This window comes from Crassostrea angulata, chromosome 2 (assembly GCF_025612915.1).
Source record: "Crassostrea angulata isolate pt1a10 chromosome 2, ASM2561291v2, whole genome shotgun sequence".
Taxonomy (NCBI): domain Eukaryota; kingdom Metazoa; phylum Mollusca; class Bivalvia; order Ostreida; family Ostreidae; genus Magallana; species Magallana angulata.
This window is the reverse complement of record NC_069112.1, coordinates 3149254-3173085: the sequence shown is the minus strand read 5'-3', so window position 1 is coordinate 3173085 and position 23832 is coordinate 3149254. Positions and strand designations below refer to the sequence as shown.

Sequence of the window (23832 nt, the reverse complement as noted above, 5' to 3'; positions counted from 1 at the left end):
CTGACCATAGCTAACAGTGACGATTATTAATATATTCACTCTGACCGTAGGTAACAGTGATGATTATTAATATATTCACTCTGACCTTAGCTAACAGTGATGATTATTAATATATTCACTCTGACCTTAGCTAACAGTGACGATTATTAATATATTCACTCTGACCGTAGCTAACAGTGACGATTATTAATATATTCACTCTGACCTTAGCTAACAGTGACGGTTATTAATATATTCACTCTGACCTTAGCTTACAGTGACGATTTATAATATAGTCACGCTGACCATACCTAACAATGATGATTATTAATATATTCACTCTGACCTGTGACCTCTGCAGTGTGCATGTGTCGGCTTACTATACCATGTATATTACGTACTGTATTTTTCCATGTATTAATGGATGTGTGTGATAGTCACATAAAATTTGCATATCAAGAGTTACTGATCATGACGCTTACAAATATGAAGTTTTAATAACAGGTTCAAATAAATTTATGTACAAGACTTTGTTGTTTTGTTGTTTACTTATTTCAAGGAAAAGTGGGTGGATCCAGAATATTCCCCCGGGGAGGGGGAGGGGGAGGGGGTAAGGGATAATTGTTTTGACAGTGGGGGTCAAAGGCATAGATAAGAATTTTAAAATTACCAAGGAGGGGGGTTGTTCCGGGTCAAAACGTGACCCTGATTGATTTTTGGGGACAAATGTTAGCAATATCAAGAGTGTTTAGATCCATGGATGACGTTTATTTGTCACTCATTAGATAAAACTCTGACAATCAGTTAACTTAGAGTATCTAATGTTGTCACTAAAGAAATGCATATAGCTACTCCATATGGTCACATGTCCAGAGCTTTAAGTTCACGGAATGACCCATGGTCATCGGTTCACCGTTTTCAATCCATCTCGCTTTTGATCTTATCTGTGTTCCTTTTATTTTTTCATCATAAAGTAAATTTAATCTAGCTTCGAGTGATTTTAGTTCAGCGTAGTTAAATTGTTCAGTCGGACCCGTTTCTAGTGCGTCAATTTTCCTTTCAATTAATTTTATATTATCACGTATAGACTTACATTTGTTTTTTGCAAAATATATGGAGAAATCTTTAACCTTTCGTTTTAAGAGCTGTAAGTTCACGGAATGACCCAGGGTCATCAGTTCACTGGGTCATCTTGTCAATGACACGTATTACTTGATACTGATAGAATCACGACCTTTCCTGAAGTGAATTTTCAGCCATATTGTAATTTATCACAATACAATGTACCACCGTCCTTTCTTGAATCATCGTATTCCTACAAGTGTGGTGGTGTTAATGTTGACACTTACACTTGTTATCCGGGGACTTCTCGATGTCTGGAGAGGGTGTGTCATACCATCAGTGAATGGGACGGACTGTGGCGTCATTCGTTTTTTACGTCTACAGACTTTGACGTCATTAACAGTCTTAACAGAAGGCGGTCTTCCTGCATATGTTGGTACTGTAAAACTTAAAAATACTTCATACTCTCAAAAGAATAACATTTTAGTCTGTTCTCCAGTAGATTAAATAGCAAAAACCACATTGTGTATATATAAATACATGCATACTAGTAAATTGTTGTATCAGAACTTCACAATATTTGTGGGTTTTTTCAATATTAAAGAATTTTGTATAATGATTTAAATATATCAAATGATGAGTTTTTGGTATTCTTTTGTTCAAAATATTCAGTTAAAAGTCTTCAAACAATCCTTTTTTCTGAATGTTCAAATTATAGGGGAGAATAATGCCATAGCATTTTTCCATTTACACGTGAACACGCCCATGTAGAAAAACATGTATAATTTTAATCAGAACATATGTATTTGTTTGATTTATAAACAAAACCTAACAAATAAAAATCAAAAGTTGTCATAATGCGTATTTTTATTGTAATGATCAAAAAGTCAGGCGGTGGTAAAATATGTTTATTTGCAGAAACCTAACTTGAGGCCTGACAGGAATGTTTGACAGGAATCCGGTACTCTCAGTACTTTGATGACAGTGCATTTTTGTTTTTCAGCTTTACATCAACTGGATGACAGTTTTGCCACAGAAGGTCAAATTACGTAAGTCTTCGATGCCTATTATATAGGTCGTCTCTTCAGAAACCAGTAAAATAATAAATTTTTAAAACGATGACTATATATTTTGAACATGATGTACTTTTATACATATTGAATCCAAAGTGTTCAATATCGATCATCATACAACTCAATAAATGTAATTAAATGTCATAACGTTTCATTCCGTTATTTTGTGTTCTTGTCTCGCCAGGTCCGGCTCCGTACAGGTGTTAGCTATGGGAGGAATTTTCGGGATTATCATCATAGCCATCACGTGCTTCATGGTCTATGTGTTATGTCGTCATACGTGACGCAACATGAAACATATGACTAACCATTTATCTTTAACCTCTACTGTAACCATAGTCATTGAAATTCTTGAATCAACAATTGAAGTTAAGATGACCTGTAAAATAGTAGATGGTTTTTATGTGTGTAAGGCATACAAATTGGTGTCATTGTAATAAAAAGAATAAAATAAATACGCAATCTTTTCTTTTTCTTTTCAGACATAGGACTCTTAATAATTTTAAAGTAGTGAATTAAAGAGGCGACTTGTGCGAATCTAATGGGGGTCCGGACCCCTACCTTGGAAAACTATATATATGTATTTAATTCATTGAAAATCCTCCTTGAAAACACAATCATCCATCGGAACCCCACCGCATGAACTTTCTAGAAATATTTAGATATTTTACCTTACCATGCAAACGGAAACTTCTGCTCTATATCACTGAAGATGTTATACGTGCTTCTTGCGAAGCCTTGCTATGATTATAAAATGATACTGTTGTTTACTTATTTTCAATATAAAGTTGAAAATTAATATTTTCTTCAATAAAAAAAGTACTGCCACACACACCCAACTCTCTCTCTCTCTCTCTCTCTCTCTCTCTCTCTCTCTCTCTCTCTCTCTCTCTCTGTGATAATAATTTGCACCCTTATTTTTGATTTGATTCTAACTATCTTTCACCTTATTTTTAAAGCTCTTAAAAAACTTTAATTTGGGGGGCAAAAAATGCATAAAACCACATATAGTTCTTTGAAATGAATTAATAAAACAAAGCAATACAGTGAAACTGACCAATTAATTCACTTGAGTTGTTCTAGCAAACATTTCTGCAAAATATGTAGAAATACAGGATTGCTTTAGAAGTCATCCGTGATCTCAAACCAATTTTCACCCCCTCCCCCCCCCCCCCTTTAAAAAAATACATTAAGTAATATAAAGATGAAATTAAGTAATAATGAAAAGTAAGTTGACCGATCAGTACACTAAAAACTAAATATTCGAACTGTTTTTTTGTATTTTTTGAAAACCGGTATATTCATTATCTGGAAACGACTTGGGGCCGAAATTGCTGGGTGGCGAAACGTCGCTGTGACGTATGTCGAACAGACGAGAGACAGATTTGCATATTTGGGAAGAGGAAAGGAAGGTTTATTTCTATCCGTTTAGATAATTGTTTCCCGTGAAACAAAAGGTTTGTTATATCATATATTCTACAATGTAGTCTACTTCTTCAATATATCATGCCAGTGACAATTTAGGTGAGATAAAACGCGATATTTTTAAAAATCAACTACGTATATTAAAAAAAAAATGGCTGACCCGAAAACAAACTTTCAAAATCGTGTCCTTCATGTACAAGAATTACAGTCAAGTCGTACCCAACCCGACTCGCACCCAAACCAACTCGTACCAAAATATTTGAGTACGACTTCACTAGTCAACTCGTACCCACGGGGAAAAAATATATTTATACTAGGAAAATAAAATGAATGGCTTTTATTCGTATGTTGTTATGTTTTGTATATTATCGATAACATTAATATGCGAATTGTATAACAAATTTAAAAGAATTTGTTAAAAAAATCTGGTATACTATAGTTCTGTACTTGAATGCGGACGGATCATGAATGGTTATGAGCAGGTTAACTGTCATCAATTAAAATTAATTGCTTTATGTGATTCCGTTCAACCGGTCAACCAATGAGTTTGTCAGCACAAAATAAACATGCTGCTCATAATTAAGAAGAAACACACATTTTCATCACTTTTGGTAGATCAACATGGTTTGAAAGAGGTGTGTTTCCTGCAAGAAAACGGTAAGTAAATCACTATATTAGATATTGTTTTATAATTAAAACATATTTTTTGAGTAATCAAATGGATTAGGCAACAGGCAAAGTTAATTTAAAGTTAAATAAAACATAAATAAAAAACATAACATATGAATGAAAACTATTGTATTTTATTTTCCTAGTATAAATATATTTTTCCCGTGGGTACGAGTTGACAAGTGAAGTCGTACTCTAATATTTGGGTACGAGTTTGTTTGGGTGCGAGTCGGGTTGGGTACGACTTAACTTGATTCCATGTATATGTAAAGTGTTGAAGAAAAAACTGTTGTAACTTAGTTCAGGTAAGGGAGGAGGGGGTAAATTCTTTCAATCCAACAGCTCAATGTACCAGTGACAAAACAAGTCGTTTGTTCAGACACAGAACCCCCCTCCCCCTTTTAAAAAAAATTGTTTACGTCGAGTATAGGCTATATACGTTTAATAAGTAATATAAAGATGAAATCAATTTATAATGGAAACTAAGTTGACCGATTAATACATTAAAAATTAAACATTCGAATAGCTTTTTTTTTCTTCGTTTTTTTCGGTTATAAAAAAATAAGTAGCATTAGAATAGCTTTTTTTTGTGTGTGTGTGTGGGGGGGGGGGGGTGGCATTTGTCTAAAAAATAAGTAACACTTTGTTTTTCTGTTGAAAGACCAAAAGTTTTACATTTATCAATGTCTTATTTGCTTACCTGAATTTGAAATAAAAATGTATAGTTATTGCCACTTAAACATTTGTTACATGTAAGAATATCTATAGGGTGATTTCACCGGCCATGCATCGGACACGGGTACTACTAAACAGAGAACTCAGGGATTTATCTAGCTATTTTATTTTACTACCCTTTTTATATTTAAAGGAGAAAATTTGAGTCGTAGGTTCGATTTGAGCACCAGAGGTACGATAGAGGTCCGGGGCATGCCCCCCCCAAGAAATTTTTTTAAATAAATGGAGCAAAATCCTGCATTCTGAGAGCTTCTGAAGTTCATTTCTATACATTTATGAAGACCAAAAAACCTACCCTTTTTAGGCAAAAAAAAAAAAACCAAAAAACCCCCATATATATATTATATAGATCACTGTCCCCATATGAAATAAATTAAGGTAGGTAGGTAGGAATATTTTTTTTTTTAATTTTAACACTCGGGAAGAGGAAAAAGTATATATATGTGCATTAGGGGTATTAGTCTAACCCTTTGACCCACTTAATTACCACCGTTATGTAGAGGATCTGTTAATTTTAAAGATAATTCTTTACAAAAGGTTTTATAGTAATTTTAACTTTTATTGCTGATTTATTTACTAATAAAATGTGATCAGCTAAGGCCTAACAAAAAAAATGGTTTGTTTCCGCTTTCATGCTGAAAAAAAGTAGGGTCGGTCGGAAATTTATTTTTTTTTCAAATATTTTTTTTCCCCTTTAATATTGCAGTATCCATACATCCCGGTTAGATACTGACACTGCTGAATGGTATAAAATGAGAAATACTTTTAATATCATTCCTGACTATTAAGCTGGTCTTAAGAAAACACAAAAATGATATTATATGTTCACGATTGTGGTCAAATTCTACAGTATATTTCTGTTTTAATTATTTACAATATGCTTTAGGAATACATTTTTAATGATCAAATGAAATTTAAGAGTCATTCGTTAACGGTAAAAAGCAAAATAATTTTTTCTTTACAATGATAATAACGTACGTAAGTTGTTATATCTATAACAACAGAATATGATCATTGAAATGTGATAGCTTAATATATATTATGTTGTGTTTTTACGTGCATTATTATTATACCAATGGCTTGAGGTAACCTGTATATATAGAAACAATGTCTAAATGACATTAGATCAGGATCGGAGTTTAACGATCACGCCGACTAGATTTCCTTCGGGAATTTGTCTTTAATTAGTTTAAAATCAACTTTAATGAGTTTATGTATGTAGTATAACATGTTACTGAACAGATACGTGCATAATAAAGCATTTATTAGCCCTTTTAAATGAAAAAATCACAGAGTTCTCTAGGATTCTCTAGAGTTCTTTAGAGTTCTCTGTTTAGTAGAACCGATCGGACACCTTTGGATTTTTCCCTTTGTTCATGCATCAAATACCGTCCAAATATAAATAAAACTTGTTTTAAAAGTTACAGGTTTTCCCCTTGCTTAATTACTGGAGAAAAAATTGTTAAAAATGTAGAAAATAAAGCAAATTAATGAAGTGTTGAACTATTTCACCATGGATCGGACAATATTTACCAAGCATCGGACAGCTATACTAGTGCAGTAGGGATTAAAAATAACAACATTTTCTGGTTTTAATGCAAAAATACAAAGGTTCGGAAATATTAATATTTCTTATAATGTAAATCCTCAAATCTACATATAGGAATTTAGACTAGTGCTTCTGTTTAACGGAATATTTGTCATAAGGGGTATTTTATCGTGCCAGCTCCTACAGGAATTTTGGACTAAAAAGGGTGTGTCCGTAAAACTCGATTTTTAAGTGGTTTGAGGAAAATGTTTGTGTCGATGATTTTTTAAATTTTTATTTTACTTCACATTTAAAGTATATTAGGCCAAAATAAATTAATTGTGTGTTTCCTATTCCAGCTTGAAAAAAAATAGGGTAGGTAGGTAGGGAAAACATTTTATTTAATTGAAACATTTTATTTTTTTTTTTCACTTCAACAACAATAAACAAGTTGGAAAAGATCAGTTTATGTTTTTCTGCCAAAAGGGCGGCTTACAACTGGCAATTTTCCCAGAGTGTAGCAGTCATTGCACAGAGGAACAACAATGTGCTTGGCAAGCACGATGCCATTTTCCACAAGAAATCGCTGTCAAAATAAATCTTTAAATTGGTGTAGAGGTTGTGTTTTCTCAAACACGGAAGTGACTAAGATTGGAATTTCTAAAAGTAAAACCAGAATCGTTGTAATCCGGATTAATATATCGACGATAAAATGTTTAGGGTCGGGTCATAGTTTTAGGGTCGGTCGGGGAACCGGAAACACACAATTGATTTATCTACGCCTTACAAGGAATGGACACATAATCTCCATATTATTAGAAGAAATCATGCAGTGAAAACTGTCCGATGCATGGTTAATATGTGTCCGATCCATGGTGAAATGAACATATGGTGCAATAATGACCTTGACATTAATTGTTCAAATTTTTTGGACTTATTTTAATCAAATTTTGTTTCAAAACTTACTTCTTTCTAATTATTTTATGCAGAGATTGCATTTTCACTAATTCACAATCAAACGCACAACATTCAAATAATGCTTAAGTGTAAAATCTTCGTAACTAAATTTTCAATAATGGCGTATTTGATGTCATTTAGCGATGTCTATATTGCTATTTCTTTGACAATGTGACTGTCAAATTCTTAATAATGATAAAGTTCATTTGTTCTAATTCAGGAATATACGAAACAACACATGAGCGCATGCACATTTATTTGTATATTTAAAAACAAAGTTGTTCGATCCAAGGTATGTGTCCGATGCATGGTTAAATCACCCTACTTATAGATGAAGACATTTTGTCAATAAACTAAAATATGCCTGCACCAGAGTAACTGCTTACACCTTGGTATTTCAACAAGTGTGATATGATGTCCATCAACTATAATTGAATTTTACTTGATAAGTAATTATTGTAAAATTAATTAATTAAAAACCTACTTTCATTTTCAATATTTTAAAACTAGTCCAAAATAGCAAAAATGAGGGTAAGGTGGTGCACACGCTTTGGCGGATCCAGGTCAGTGGGAGTTTGTATCAAAATATATACTAGCAATGAAGTAATATTGAATGATTATGTAAAGAGTGATTGTGAATATATTTACTGGGAACTTACTTGGAGTATAGATTCTGATAGAAGGTAATACTTGATATTTATAGTTGCAAACATGTTTCCGTATATGAACCTGCAGAATAGCGAAAGCGTTCAATAATGTGTGAACATTTTCATGACATCACAATGATAATGGCCCGTGCTTATCGTATGACGGTTGCATTACTAGCATACACTAGCGTCTTTTAATTTCATACATTTTAATACAGGAAAGATTGGTAGCAAACTTTTTACATTAATTTGTAAACAATGAACAAACTGTGTTCTACATCTATATGAATAAATCATGTGTACATAAAATAGGGAGGTTGAAAGGGGACTGGGCGATCAATGTTCATTAAAAATTGTTTTGTTTTTCCTAAACCGTTTTCCTATACTACAAATGATACACATCAATAATGATCATTAAAAGAATGGTGAATATCATGAATATCATAGGATGTTTTAATAAACTAATTTAATTAATTCAATACATTAATGTATTAGAACATATAGTACTGAGAAGGAGGGGCGGAACAATTGAACATTGAAACAAATAATCGACATCATTCTAATTTGATAGAGAAAATTTGTAGGAATACAAAATTAAATGAATTGGCCTACTATGTGCTTTAATAAAAAAATCATATACTTATGCATACATATATTCCTTTAAACAGAAGCACTATTTTAAATATTCTTTAGATTGAAGTGTCAACCTAAACATTATTTTTGTTCAGTCGATTACTTGAGTAACAGAAAGGCATAAGGCCTAAGAAAAAAATTGTTTGTTTCCGCTTTCCCGACCGACCCTAGCTTTTACCCCCCGACTCAAAACTTTTTTTTTAAGGATTTTTGATGGAAAATCGTTTATTTTCGTTTTTATCCAATTTGGATAAAAAAAAATAATCAAAATTTTGGTCACAAAAATGCTTGAAGCAGTTACTCTTCTCAAATCAGTGTAACTTAAATGTTTTGTTTCAAAATGGCTCTATGTTTCCATGTGTTGTAGATTTTATTAATCCTCTCATCGTTGACAGAGGAAGGATCTGCTATATAATATCATTTTTGTGTTTTCTTAAGACCAGCTTAATCATGAAAGAGTGAAAGCGGAAACAAACTATTTTTTTTGTTAGGCCTAAACCAGTGTTTTATTCAGAGCATTGTATACGTTGTATGCATGTATGTAAACCAAACCGGAATAGATTGTGGGACGTCAAAATAATTAATTTTCTTGGTTTTCAATACAAAAGAGTTCTACATCATGTCAGCCTCCCGTAAATACAATTTTTCACTTCAAACGTGCATTATAGCTTAATTATGTAGTTTATATTCAAAACAGCATGACCATGTGTGATAATTTAAAACACTTTATTAATATAAATAAAATGTATTTTTGACTTTCCTTCCGCTTGAAGTATTGTACCTTGATATTTCAAATACTCGGATATCTCAAAGTTTTAAACAGTCCCATCTAGTTGAGATAATGAAGTTTGACTGTATTTTATATGAACTCTTTTAAAAACGGGCTAAAATACAGACGTTATCAGTTTCAGAGAGCAGTGATACGGAATCGGAAAACCACAGTGTGGTGATCCGGAAAATCAGACCAAACTCTGTAAAACTGACAGTATCTAGGAAGGAAAACTGATGGGTATATAATATGTATATATCATCCATTTTAGTTTAGATTTTTCATCCTTGCTCCTGTAAAAATCCAACCATGCAGTTGGTTTTTTATTTCAATTTTAAAGAAAAGGTTAAGATAACAATTAAGAAAAACATCAGACAAAATATATACAAAAATGAACCAAAAAATAATTTTTGAAATATTAAGCATTGTATCATATAAATGTGTCTATTATTAAATCCCGCACTTGTGCAGAACATCAAGTACTAGAATGTAACAGTTGATGGTCTCCTTACAGGTTCTCTGTGTCTGACTGTTGACTGATAGGTTATACCAGTCTGTAGTATGTAACAGTTGATGGTCTCCTTACAGGTTCTCTGTGTCTGACTGTTGACTGATAGGATACCAGTCTGTAGTATGTAACAGTTGATTGTCTCTTTACAGGTTCCCAGGCTGTGTTTGACTGTGCTGTTGACTGACAGATTAAAGGGAGAAATATATGTGGTATAGTATTCATGTAATATCACCATGTTCATGTAGCTATACTCTGTATTATTAGGTCACCTGAGTCACTCAGGAGACCCATTGCTATCTCATGTTTGTCGTCGTGTGTCATTCATAGACATTTTAGTATACATCTCTCAATGGGTATGAGGGCAGTAGTCATTGAGTTATTCCTTTGGTAAGAACTGTTGCCCGAGAGCATAGGCCGAGGTCAACATCAATTTCTTACCCAGGAACTGACAGAATAACTTTTGCCCACAATCATTGTGGTGTTAGACGAGGAGAAACATAACCTTGTGGTAATGTCAGGGCTGGGGTATTGTCCAATTATCTGCCCGGGGGACAGTCAAAATCAACCAGGGTTAAGGGAATAGCAAAGCATGGGACATAAGCCGGTAATTAACATGTATACATTGGTGGGTTCCCATTTTGCACACATTTGATGATAGGTGTGAATTGTATTTTGGGTAGCAATTACAGTCTGTTCTCTACATGGGGTAATGACACAAATACATTTTACCTATGTTTTATAAACACATTTTAAAAAGTTACATTCTGTATTTCATAGGTGAATTGTAAATAAGAACACTCTGAAGATATGTGTCACATTTGAAAAACAGTGTTTCAATAGAATCAGACAGAAGACAAATCTTGTGTCAGCCCTCATTTCTATAACTAAGTTATGGTGATCTGTGTGTAAAGAGAGAGAGAGAGAGATAGAGAGGAGAGAGAGAGAGAGAATTAACATAGATTAAAGGTACATGTTTGAGAGTATGAAACAGTAATTAATATAGTAAATATAGATTTTTACGAGTTTGAGAAAAGGTTAATAAAGCAATTAAGAAAAAAATCGGACACTATATTTACATAAATAAACCAAAAAATATGGATCAACATATACGTACATGTAATTAAGCTTTGTGTCATATAAATTATTAAATCCCACACTTGCGAGGGATATCATCAAGTACTAGAATGTAACAGTTGATGGTCTCTTTACAGGTTCCCAGGCTGTGTCTGACTGTGCTGTGTACTGAGAGATCAAAGAGAGAATATATGTGGTATAGTATTCATGTAATATCACCATGTTCATGTAGCTATACTCTGTATTTTTAGGTCACCTGAGTCACTCAGGAGACCCATTGCTATCTCACGTTTGTCGTCGTGTGTCATTCATAAACATTATAGTTTTTACCTCTTAATGGGTATGAGGGCAGTAGTCATTGTGTTAGTCCTGGGGTAAGAACTGTTTTTCGAGACCATAGGCCGAGGTCAACATCAACTTCTTACCCAGGAACTGACAATATAACTATTGTCCACATTCCCATTTGATGATTGATGTGTTAGAGTAAAAATTCAGCCAGGTTAAGGGAGATAACAAAGCATGGGACATTAGCCAGCAATTAACATGTATACATTGGTGGGTTCCCATTTTGCACACATTTGATGATTAGGTGTGAATTGAATATTGATAGCAAGTACAAAATGTTCTCTGCATGGGGAAATGACACAACTGCATTTTAAAGAAAGTAATTAAGAGAGAAAGAGAGAGATTACATGTCTAAGAGAAATAGAAAGATGCATATGTTTAACAGAGAAAGTCAGAGAGAGAGAAAGAGAGAGAGAGCAAACAGACATGTTATACAGAGCAATAATGAGTGATAGATGAGGAACAAAAAAGAATGAGAGTAAGAGACCAAATTTAGCTGAGTTCATCTGAAAAAAAGAGAGACAGACAGAGAGAAGAGAGAGATGTTAGAAAGCAAGATTACATGTTAGGAGAGAGAGAGAGACACGTTTGGCAGTGAAAGTGATGGATAGAGAGAACAGTTAGAAAGCAAGAGGAAATTATGTGGGACAGAGGCTTGGAGAAAAAATGAGAGATAAGAAGTACATGGTTAGCTGTAAAATCATGAGATAGTGTAAGTAATAATTAAAGAAAGAAATTAATTACATGTCTGAGGGAAATAGAATGATGCATATGTTTAACAGAGTAAGTCAGAGAAGAGAGAGAGAGTCAGAGAAGAGAGAGAGAGTCAGAGAAGGGAGAGCGAGGGGAGAGAGAGAGAGAATACATGTCTGAGAAAAATAGTTAGATGCACATGTTTACAAGACTAAGTCAGTGAGTAAGAAACAGAGACTACATGTCTGAGAGAATAAGATGCACATGTTTACATGTATATAAGAGTAAGTCACAAGAGAGAGAGAGAGAGAGAGAGAGAGAGAGAGAGAGAGAGAGAGACTACATGTCTGAGAGAATAAGATGCACATGTTTACATGTATAAGAGGAAGTCACAAGAGAGAGAGAGAAAGAGAGAGACTACATGTCTGAGAGAATAAGATGCACATGTTTACATGTATAAGAGGAAGTCACAAGAGAGAGAGAGAGAGAGAGAGAGAGAGAGAGACTACATGTCTGAGAGAATAAGATGCACATGTTTACATGTATAAGAGGAAGTCACAAGAGAGAGAGAGAGAGAGAGAGAGAGAGAGAGAGAGAGAGATTACATGTCTGAGAGAATAAGATGCACATGTTTACATGTATAAGAGTAAGTCACAAGAAAGAGAAAGAGAGAGAGAGACTACATGTCTGAGAGAATAAGATGCACATGTTTACATGTATAAGAGTAAGTCACAAGAAAGAGAGAGAGAGAGAGAGAGAGAGAGAGAGACTGCATGTCTGAGAGAATAAGCAAGATACACATGTTTACATAAAAGATAGAAAGTGTTTACATGTTTATTTATGAAATAATGAGGGACAGAGGCTTAGAGAAAGAATAAGAGATAAGAAGTACTTGTTGAGCTGTAAAATTAGAGATAGTGAATGAAGGAGTAATAATGTGAGAGAGAGAGAGAGAGAGAGACAGAGAGAGAGATAGAGAGAGAGATTACATGTCTAAGAGAAATAGAAAGATGCATATGTTTAACAGAGAGTAACTCAGAGAGAAAAAGAGAGAGAAATTACAATAGTAAGATGCACATGTTTATAAGAATAGGTCAGAGAGAGAGAGAGAGAGAGATTACATCTTTGAGAGTAAGATATATTTAGTACATGTACATGTTTAATGGAGTTTGTCTGAAAGAGAGAAAGAGAGAGCAAAAATACATGTTTAGAAGAGAAATCTGAGGAGACAGAGAAAAAGCATGTGTTAGAAAAAAATCAGAGAGAGAGGAGGAATAAGATCTAGAGAGAGAGAGAGAGAGAGAGAGAGAGAGAGAGAGGCCAAGAGTGCATGTTTAGTATTGAAATTGTGAGAAACAGAGATTGAGAGAAAGAAATAGAAAGAGCAGGAGTACATGTTAGGTAAATTGAGACAGTAAATACCCGGTAATTGAATTAACTTAATTGTGATGTGTACTTTACATCTTATTTTTTTTTTTCTCTCTGACTTTCTCTGCTAGAAAATCATATAGTACACTTTCTCAATTATGTACACATCCAAGAGAGAGAAACAGAAAGAAATGTAGGGATAAAGAGAGAGAGAGAGAGAGAGAGCACCTCTTTCTCACTCAGCAATCTTATGTTGTATTTTTCTACTGGTTGAGTGTCTCTATAATCAGAACCAGAATAATAGACCGTCAATTATCCAAGTAGAGAAAATATATTAATCTTTAAAAATCCCAAATATATTTCTTTTAAAATTTGACATTGAATGTTTATACAAACAATAATAATCCTAAAACTCTTTATTTTCATTGAACAGGTTGTGACCCAGACCGCCCACATCATGGACACAGCAAGCTCCCAATACATCACAGCAAGCTCCCCATACATCACAGCAAGCTCCCAATACACCACAGCAAGCTCCCCATACGGAGTAAATCAGTGTTCTAAGTGTCCGGGGGACACAGCGTACCATTGTGTATCGTGTCCATGTGATCTGTGTCCCCAGTGTAAAGAGAACCATGTAAAAGATCTCCAAACAATAGACCATGATGTTGTGTCACACCGTGATAAAATCAACTACATCCCAACACAAGAGATCTGTGTGAGACATCCTCGCCATGTTTATATAAAGTACTGTGAACCTTGTCAAGTTCCTGCCTGTAATAATTGCCAAACACATAGAAAACACACTCAGATAGATGTTAAAACAGCCTATAAAACAAAGCAACAACAACACAGAGGAACCATTCACACCATCAGGAGTGAGGCTCTCTTTTACAGACCTGTTCTCCTGACAGGAATCAAAGCTGATGTCAAAACCTGTCACACAGAATTCTCCCCCCTTCAATCAGAGATGTTAACAAAGGCCCAGAAACTGAAGGATCTCATTGACAAAGTGGTATATGATCTATTGAACAATGTGTTATGTTACTTTGATTTCAAACACAGATGTAAAAAACAAAAGATAAAAATGATCAGACATATTGTCAGACTAAGGAGATATGAACACAGATATGTACAGCCAGCATTCACATTCAGTGCGCTACAATTCCTCTCCTTCACAAAGACAGCCCTCCCCCAGATACATCTTACACTCCACACCAGCCAGCTCTCCATGACTGAGTCACTCAACAAGGAGGATGTGATGGAGTCACTGAGTGCAATCCAAATCACAGAGAGAGGAAACCGACGCGTAGGAAACCAGTGTCTGCTGAAACTGACGTCTGGTGCTGAGCTCCATCAATCTCTCACACTGACAGGTGTTGATCGTTGTTTTCACATTTCCTGTGTGACATCAGACCGGGTCTGGGTCAGTGATGGTATAAACAATCTCATGTTGACAGACACAACAGGTGTCCCTCTACATGGTGTGGAGGATTCATGTGGTGGTAATGGATTACACACAGTGAACAGTGAGAGTGAACTGATTTATATAGATAGGAAACTTAACATCAACAAACTGTCAAAGGATATGAAAACTACCACCACATTTATAGAGAGAACAGACTCTACATGGAGACCACGGTGTGTGTACTGGTCCCCGTCCACTGGGGATTTACTGGTCGGGATGTATAACTATAGGACAGAGACAGGCAAGGTAACCCGGTACAACCAGAGTGGACAACTCACACAAACCATACAGAACAACACAGGACGGGGACTGTATAGATCACCTCGCTATATAACAGAGAACAACAATGGGGATGTCGTGGTGTCTGTCTGTAGCTTTATCTCTAGGTCTGGTACTGTAGTGGTGACAGAGCGTGGAGGAAGACATCGTTTCTCCTACACAGGACATCCATCAGGATCACTACTATGGCCACATGGAATCTGTACTGACGCGCTGTCACACATCCTGGTGTGTGATAATAGAATCAAAACAGTACAGATGATAAATAAGGACGGTCAGTTCCTGTCACATCTACTGACAAAATCACAAGAGATGCGTAGACCACTGGGCCTGAGTTATGATGTCAACACTCACCGTCTGTGGGTCGGATCATGGGACAACAAGAAGGTGTGTGTCTACAGGTATATCACCAGACTGGACGCTCTGACAGGTAAGTCTGAGTCATTATCATTCACATTAATTAGATATAGATAACTAAGACACACGGTCCGTGTTAATTATCAGTCAATAAGATACATGTAAGACATGTTTATCTGTGTGATTGTTCGTCAATATAAACAACTCATTGTTACAGGGTTAGCTGTATCTACCAGTCATTGGGATTCAGTGTTTATCTAAAATAAACAGAAATTAGATACATTATTTTATTTATTAAATGTACAGTTACATGTCATTGTATTTAGTGAATAGAAATAGCAGGTTGCTGTATTTAATTAAATTGAAATATATAGAGTGACTCATGTATTTGTAATCGGTTATTTTGTGATGTGTAAATTGACTTAATTTAATTATTTAGATAAATATTAAAGCAAGTGTCATGGTAATCAGGTTAAAGTTTTAATGTGTAGATGTAGCTCTATCATTACATATACTGTATGTAATTAATTAATTAACAGCTAATTAATGACTTGTAGATGAACACAGACCCCGTCCTGATGGAGACATCAGATACAGGACAGCTCATCACAACACAACTCATCAACTAAACGAAAGTAAAACTCACTGACGCATGTATTTGTAATCAGTTGTTTTGTTACATGTTAATTGACCTAATTTAATTAATTAGACAAATAATAAAGCAAGTATCATGGTAATCAGGTTAAAGTTTAAATTTGTAGATGTAGCTCTATAATTACATATAATGTATGTAATTAATTAATTAACAGCTAATTAATGACATGTTGTAGATGAACACAGACCCCGTCCTGATGAGGACGCCATGTCCAGCTCAACACCAGCCGTATAATGGAGATAGCTGGGATATTGACAGGTTGTAAATGTTTCTGTACAAATCTAGTCTGCTCTCAAAACCACACATGTTGTTTGTCACTTTGTTCAACATCTGCAGCTGAAATTGAGCTGTGTATAATTCACATGGACTGTAATACTGACTCCTGTTTATTTCACACTTTGTGATCATCCAAACATGGCTGTCTGTTGCTAAGTGAGAAACATCATGTTATACAAGTTTCATTTTCTGAATTTGGAATATTATAAGAGATACCCACATGAAAATCTATAATAACTGAACCATTAAAAATTGTAAATGTCAGATCTTAATCAATTTGAAAATGTATCTTGTTTTGCTAATTGTGCCATTATTATACCCCATGTAATGGAATTATTAGAGAATAATGATTTCAACCTATGTCAGTCAGTCCTGGATTTTAAGCAAAACTTATATATTAAACAGCTGCACAGAATTTAATGAAACTTGTAAGGTATTTAGGACACAACATGTAGATGTGCTAATTATTGGAGAGTTCCAATTCATTTATCTTTCTGGGAATTTTAGCCCCATTGAACTAAGAATATTGGTCATATGTTGAATTTAGCAATGAATTTTTTGTAAGCGTGACTCTTCTCAAACAGCTGAATTGAATTTCATAAAACTTTGTAGGTAGTTAAGGCACAATGTGTTAATTTGCATGTTTCTAGGAAATTTTAATTTCAATGTTTTGTCTTGAAATTTTGAACCTTTAGAATTTAGTTTGTTGTTTTTGTTTAAGACAAGTGATTAGATATGTGCATAATTGTAGAAAGTTTTGATCTGATGATGTTTTGCTAGTAATACCCAGTATTATTTTTAGCTAACTGAGCTGAAAGCTAAAGTGAGCCTTCCTGATCACAATTTGTCTGTCGTCTGTCTGTTTGTTTGTCTGTCCTCTGTCTGTCAACTTTTCACATTTTCAACATCTCCCCCAGAACTACTGGGTCAATTTCAACCAAACTTGGCACAAAGCACCCTTAGGCAAAGAAGATTCAGAGTTGTGAAAATTAAGGAACGTGCCACTTTTCAAGGGGAGATAATTAGGAGTCATTGAAAATGTTTTAGAAATTTTTCAAAAATCTTCTCAACAAGAACCATTACGCCAGGATAGGTGGAACTTATGTGAAAGCATCTTCAGGTAGTGTAGATTCAAAGTTATGAAAATCATGACTCCCGGGGGTAGGGTGGGGCCACAATGGGGGGTCAAACTTTTACATAGGAATATAAAGAGCATATCTTTAAAAAACCTTCTCAGAATGCAATCAGGCTGGAAAGCTGAAACTTTTGTGGAAGCATCCTCGGGAAGTGTAAATTCAAATTTGTGAAAGTCATGACCCCGGGGGTAAGGTGGGGCCGGGGGGGGGGGGGAGTCAAACTTTTATATAGGGATTTATAGAGCAAATCTTTTAAAATCTTCTTCTCAGAAAGCAATCAGCCAGGAGAGCTAAAACTTGTGTTGAAGCATCCTCAGGTAGTGTAGATTCAATTTTGTGAAAATCATGACCCCCGAGGGTAGGGTGGGGCCACAATTGGGGGGGGGGGTCGAATTTGTACATATGAGTATATTTATAGAGTAGAATTTTTGGGATCTTTTGGGGAACTGCATTGCTCAACATATGATATGAATATAAAATCAACCTCTTAGAAAAGGAACTAATCATAATTAACATAATATCCAGGTGGAAAATGGATTTTTATTTATTCAGGATCTACATGTACATTATATTACATTGTCCAGATAGTTTGTATTATAACTCCATTAAGCTGATTTTTGTCAAACTTTATGTTCCATAGGTGAGTTATGTGGCCCATGGGCCTTTTGTTTTTTCATATTTAAGGTTGCTCTATACATGCTATACACCCACAGTTAATTCCAATTTTTAATAGAAGACCACAAAACATATACTAATCAACTATTTAATTGTGTAAATAGATAGCCATGCTATGACCTTGAATTGCTAGTATTACATAATGGTCACTGTGATATTTATGTGTACCTAGATGCTGCGCACTGAATGGTGTTAATGATAATTGACAGAATGAACTCTGTGACTCTTGTAGCAATGCGTAGTATTCCTAAATGATGTTATGAAACCAGGTGCATAATACGGGCATAATAATATCCAAATTGAGAGTTTAACAACAAGTGACATATTTGGCGATTCTGTGTCTGCAACGATAGCTCTGGTACTCTATATTGAGTCATGTATTGTGTATTATATATATTAACCTTTGTAACCTTTTATGCTATGTATGAATGAACGTATTATGAGTAAGTGATGCCTCATACTAGGTGGGGCACTCTGAGACCCAGGATTCGGAGACTCAAATCCTGCATCCAGACTCTTTGATTGGCAGTTTTGACGGTTATGTTACTTTATTTAGAAATAAAATATTAATCTTAATTTTGAACACTAAATGTTCACTCATGATCTTCGTAAATGGGCCGAACAAGTCAGAACTGTCCATCATAAGTAAAATGTTATATATATATCCATGTAAAATGATGTTGAACAGATTAAGAGAGATTGAGATTTAGATTTAGAGATTCAGCTTATAGAGATACATTCTGAGACTCCTGATTTGGGCTGCTTTAGATTGTTGTAATCTTAACTATACGATCACGCTTAATAAAACCGCTTGAGAAAGAAATACTGGACTTGTCATTCATAAGCTTGAGCTGACCCTCAATAGGATCCTGTAAGACAGAAGGCTTACAATTGATGATGGTGATACTATGGGTATTTTTAAAGAATTTTTTAATGTTTTTTCGTGGTTTTATTAAATGAATTTTAAAAAAGATAACTACATGTATTAACAAATTGAAATAATTTTTTTTGTCATATGATGGATATCTCCTCAGACAAACAAGAAAAAAATATAACAGTTTCATTACATTTAAAATTTCTATTATTGCAATTTTTTTAATATATATATCATTTAATATTTATTCATTTGATAAGATATCGGCGCTTCTGATTGGTCGAAAAATTTCTTTGATACCTGCATCAATAAAATTTTTGCCAGATCTACTTTTCTCAACTGTTCTGATCAAACACTATTTATAGAACGGGAATTTCCAAGATAAACACTGTCAAGAAAATGTCAAGTTGTGTCTGTTTTATTGTCAGCAAACAAAATGCAACCTTGTGATTATAAAAAATTGAAAGTTTAACCTTCAAAAATAAACAAAACACATTATTTGATTCACGAAATAGAAAATAAAGCGTCTTCTCACGATTTCGTCTGCTTGAGATCAATCAACATTTACAGCGAGGCTGGCTGTTCCTTTTCCAGGAATATACTAACGAACATATAGGCCTATAAACTTTCACGGTAACACTGCTGTTCAAATTTGGTAACGATAATTTTTAAATTTACACACGTACATGATCGGTCATCAGAATAAACGTTGTAAAGAAAAGCTATGAGTGATGCATCAACTCCTTCTGCGCATTCCAAACGGCTGATATACCATTTAAGTACATCACTGGCTATCTAGTTACCACAACGTTTACAAAAGTCGCTTATACATACTATTCTCTGTCGACATATCAGCTATTTTCATCCACGATCGCCTTTCCTTGGATGGTTATGTCCAGTTGCATATTCCAGCGATCTCACATGAAAACTAGTTTTATTACGAGTTTTTCTGCACAGTGAATAATATCACAAGCTATCGCATGTATTTTCCTTTCGTTTTCAATTCAGTCGGTTCAGATTATAACTCACTATTTGTGTTTAATCCATTAAATTCAGCTCAATAGCTCTGCATCAGCTGAAGGCGCAACCATTTTGAATATTGTTGCTGTTGTTGTTTTGTATTCATACGCGCCGCTTCATTTACATTATTTACATTTTTGATCAATGACACATCACATTTTTTTATTTGAAAATGTTTTATTAAATGATAAGAAATGAAGATAACAATTTTTCTATTGATCGACGTATCAAAGAAAAAATTGACCAGAAAAAATAAAAATTGTATTTGGTATGAGGTTCCTCAGGTAAGAGTTATCGTTCCTAAGTCCTAAGGCCGAAACACCTTGGGTACTTTTCAATTTCTTAGTTGAAGAAAATTTCCTAAATATTGTGTTAGAATGATAAATACTACATATTTCATTATAGGTCTATATAAGCAAATATAATCGCTTTAATGCAACACTATGTCAAATAAATAAAGGGGAAAATTAACTTATAGGATTATAATGTGGATTAAAGTACATTACTACTGAAATACTTTCATTGGTTTAGAATTTTCTTTCACAATATTTAACCAAAAAATACGTCTTAGAAACTTTTGGAAAAGTAATAAATTTTTCAAACCCGACTCGAACTCGTGACTTACAGGCCCGTAGTGAGCGCTCTTACCCACTGGACTGCGCTGTTAGGTAACAATGATGGGAAAGAAGCTATAATTTATAAAATTACACTTGATTTATTGTTTATTTCGATAAATAATACGACACAACATAAAGGTGTCCCATACCACCTTACATGGAAATAATGAATTTTATCAAAATGTTGATTTATTCTACTAATTTAACAAATTTTTCAAAAGAGCGGTCCCCATACAATTCGCCTCAGTTGCAATCAGCCAGTACCAGAATTACATGCTTCCAGGTTTACTTTTTTGCGCACTTTGTCATCAGAAAGTGGTGTAGAATGCCACCTTAATGCATACTCTGCCATTCATGATGTGTAGCGTTGTCAAGTAATGGGAGAACATGGGGTGTTTGAGCTTGCTCACTCTTTCCTTCTTGTCCAAGTATTTGGTATTAATCATTTAATACAATAATAAATTATTTTTGTTTCTTGCAGACAAGCTGCTTTTCAAACGCCTTCAGGGGGAGACAGAGGAAAACCTTCCCGGATTATCCATAATTCCAATGGAGTTACAGAAGCCAAATAATTACCGGTCATCAACAGACTTTGTGTTCTGTGCGTGAACTCTACATAAACAACGTTTCATGAATGGACTCTGTATCTGTGTAGGTGAACAAAAATAACGCGTCATCAATGGACACTGTTGCTGTGTAGGTGAACTCTGCACAAAAATAACGCGTCATCAATGGTCTCTGCGTTCTGTGTACGTGAAATCTGCACAAAAATAATGCGTCAACAATAGACTCTGTATCTGTATAGGTGAAATCTGCATGTATAACATGTCATCAATAGACTCTGTATCTGTGTGTGTGAACTCTACATATATAACACGTAACAATAGACTCTGTGCTCTGTGTACCTAAACTCTTTATGAATAAGGCATCATCAATGGAATCGGTTTTTTTGGTGTACGTGAACTCTACTGTAATTTGTTATCATACGTTTTTAATCAATTTTATCTAAGTGTAAATGTTGTCAGTATATAATATGTTTTACATATCTAAGCTCCTGAAATTTCTGGTATCATTCGGTGCTTGGACGGAGATGTCCATTACAATTGTAGCCAATGTGTCACATATGTAGTAGAGTGAAATTTTATAGGTTTTTAATATTTTAATTTCAGAATATTGATTTCTTCATTATTATTGACATGTTCTAATCAATTTGTTACTTTTCAGGAATTTTACTATTGCAGACTTCAATTTATTTAATTACATAACAGAAAATGATTTATCAGTGGTGAATAAATAAATTATTTAGTTGAATTAATTTAAATTGATATTTTGTGTTTGTTTTTATTTACTTTGGTTACTCCTCTTTGGAGTACACCTGTAGTTTCTATTTATAGCATTTAATTGAGTGGTCACTTAGATCTGGTCATGTGATTGGTTTATAGGGGTACTTGTATTTGTTCATTCTGACTCCTGAATTTCATGCTAAGAGGCTAGCCATGCAGTTTTAACTGCCATATTAGAATTTTGAAGTTGTTCTATATTTTATTCATCTTTGAAGTATTTTCCTGCACCTAGAAGGTTAGTTCTTTTAGTGTATTACAGTGTAATTGGGTTTACAATTTGTTTAATTATTTATTTATCTATTTCCACTTCTTTTCCCACTTTGAATGAATGTTGGAATGTTTAAGATAGAGTGAGAGGAGAGTGAATGGCTTATGTGAGTTTATATTTGTATGAATGCAGTCAGTAATTAAAGTAATAATCTTCAAATTAAGTTTATCAGGTGTAAATAATTGTGTTTTCTTAATAAATTTAAAAGCTAGGAGAAAGAGTGTGAGTGCATTATAATTATAAATTTTACAGTTTTATAATGCTTAAATATAAATATCCATACATGTCAAAATCATATTTCTTTCACATTTAGTTTTGACATACACGACCTACATGTAACTGGTAGAAGTTTCCATGACCTTTGCACCTCATGGGAGGGTCGGGGAATTTTATTCTGTAATATTTGCCATACACAAATAAACCTACAATAACCCATTGACTGGATTTCCTGTCTTATTCCACTCGGTTTCAAATGTGGTAGAGTCAAGTATATGGCATTCCTACTAGCTCTGGCTAGTGGGTTAACCCTTTAGCTCGATCGGTAGAGTGCTGGACTGGCGTGCCAGAGGACCCGGGTTCAAACCCCAGCAGAGGCAGTAAGTGTCTCTGTTACATTTGGTGCCCACGTTGGGACCTGGGTATTCTCTGGCGGGTGAGAGAGATTGTTTCCAGAACTTTGCCCCACAGGCATTGGCACTCCAGGAGAGTCGGGACGCCTCTTTCCTTGGAGGGGGACAATGTGGTAGAGTCAGGTATATGGCATTCCTACTAGCTCTGGCTAGCGGGTTAACCCTTTAGCTCGATAGGTAGAGTGCTATGCTGACTGGTAACACAATTTTATTTGAATAACCTTAGTTTGCTGTTAGTTTGGATTTAATTTCTATGAAATCTGTTTTAAAGATTGAATATCAGACTGAGTTGAAAGTTAGTGCTGCAATCAAACTATAAATATTGTAATATAAAGTAGATAATATAAATGTTTTCATTTGAATTCTCTATGATTGTTACTTATTGGTTGGACTATTGAATTCTTTATGATTGATATTTATTGGTTGGACTATTGAATTCTTTATGATTGATACTTATTGGTTGGACTATTGAATTCTCTATGATTGATATTTATTGGTTGGACTAACCCATTTGTTTGGATCTGACTTTTTTTGGACTGATTCATGAGGTTCAGACTAATCCCTTTGCTTGACAAATTCTTCTGGAAATGATCTTATAGGTTAGAATTACCCAAAAGAATGCGGCCGATCCCTTGAGTTGGGATTGATCAAATTGGGTGGGATAGATCCTAAAGGCTGATATTGATCCTATAGGCTGAGATTGGTCCTTTAGGCTGAGATTGATCGTATTGGGCAGGATTGATCCTATTGGGTAGGATTGATCCAGT

At 34.4% G+C, this 23832-nt stretch overlaps 2 pseudogenes; both read left to right on the top strand.

Annotated features, from left to right (window-relative positions):
- LOC128171437 (talin-2-like) overlaps nucleotides 1-23832 on the top strand; it is a 333309-nt pseudogene that overhangs the window by 78649 nt on the left and 230828 nt on the right.
- Nucleotides 3484-22067, top strand: LOC128171373 (uncharacterized; annotated as a pseudogene).